Source organism: Seriola dumerili, unplaced genomic scaffold (genome assembly GCF_002260705.1).
Source record: "Seriola dumerili isolate Sdu_G_001 unplaced genomic scaffold, Sdu_1.0 BDQW01000092.1, whole genome shotgun sequence".
Taxonomy (NCBI): Eukaryota; Metazoa; Chordata; class Actinopteri; order Carangiformes; family Carangidae; genus Seriola; species Seriola dumerili.
Window position 1 is genome coordinate 2,120,499 of NW_019174347.1, and position 1,787 is coordinate 2,122,285.

Below are 1,787 nucleotides of genomic sequence, written 5' to 3' on the forward strand. Positions count from 1 at the left end.
TACCTGGCCCCGCTGGGCTGATAACCTGTGTCAACCTGGGTTAGCCCGTGGAGGTGTTCATTCAAAGCTCAATAAAAAGGTGAATTTAATCAACGTTAATCTAACGACGTTTGGTTTATGTTTCTCCCACGTGTGACCCAGTTTAAGTGATCTGCGTTCGTGTAATGCGCAGCTTTAATGTTAGTTAATACATTGTCAATCAAGACGTGATAGTTCAAGTTAAGATAACGTGTCGTATACAAAATGTGTAAACACATATTTGACATATAAGATTGTTCATTTAATAATCAAACCAGTCCTCAACTGAAGCAGACATTCATGCACCTATCTTGACAGCTAGTAGATATTTGTGATTAACTGTGATCCACCGCATCTTAACTCAAGTGTTTATCTTTTATTGTCATTTGAAAGGTTTCCACACTGTGAAAACTGAGTGATCTGTGCCAACAGAAGGAGGACCCCATGTACAGAGCAGCCCATTTGTTTCCGTTCATCTGGTTGTGGAGAAGGGAGACTGCATGGACATCCTTAGTTCTCTAATGTGCTGTGATGATGATGGTAGAAAACCTCTCCCAGTTCAGCTTCCTCTGATGAAATGACAGACTAACTGCTGATGAGTTTATTATTCTGCCTTTAATATTCACAGGTTCAGTTTCTTACCTGCAACTTCATTTCTGCTGTTGTTGACAGGTGATGGTAGCAACACAGAATTTATAAATATTAAACTGTAATTAAGTGATGGATCAACTCTAGCGCTGTCACCACCTCCACAGGTGAAACAAGTATTTACCAATTAACATCAGCATGTTTTTTGATCCTTCATTGTCAATGTTGCTTAAGCTTAACTTAATTGGACATAATAAAGTACATTAATTTAAACAATTTACAACACTGGGCACATGTATAAATGATAAATAATAATAAAAGGATTCATTATATACTGTAGTGTACAATTTACAATCAACTATTTAAGATCAAGAAATAGTTGTGGATGAAGTCAAAGCTGAATTTCACTGTCATGTAAGTTTGCTTAATAAAAAGTAGTTGAATCAACAGTGCAACAGAATTTAGTATAATCATTATTCATCATGAGTCCTAATGTGTGAGACAGTTATCATTTAATTGATCCAGTAAATAAGTGATGCTGTTGAAACAGCACACTGATATTAACTGTAATGGCTGAGGACTATGAAATATGAACTCTAACGTTTTAAACTATTGTATGTCTGACATGGGGCAGAGAGTGTAATACAACTGTGAGGGTGTAGGGAACAAGGAAGAGCATAGCTGATAAGACTGAACAATGTTATGGCCACAAGTGTTACATTAAAAAATACTATATCATATAAGACACTGTGTCTATGTTTGGGAAGAGAAGATCTTCATGTGTGGACACTGCAGGTGGAGGTGGTGCAGAGCCTCCATCATTGCTGCAAGAGGTTGTAGGTGTCACCAAAGATCCAGACCTTGGCTGGATGGAAAAAAACATCATAACAGAGAGAAATCATATCAATATCATTGTACAGAGAAAAAGACAAAAGAAACAGCACTCTGATTAGATGATCACAGATATCTGAAAATACATTATTCCCTCAGCTTAGTTGTAATAAACAGTCTGCTGAACCGTTTTACATTAAATAACAATAAAATAGAAAGTAATACTCAGTTTGGTGTCATTGTGCAGGTGCACATGTCATGATGGTTCTCAGCTCTCAGTGATGTTCTTTGTTCTGACAGAGACAGAATCATTCCAACAGATGTTTTGACTCCTGTCATCAATAATGAAA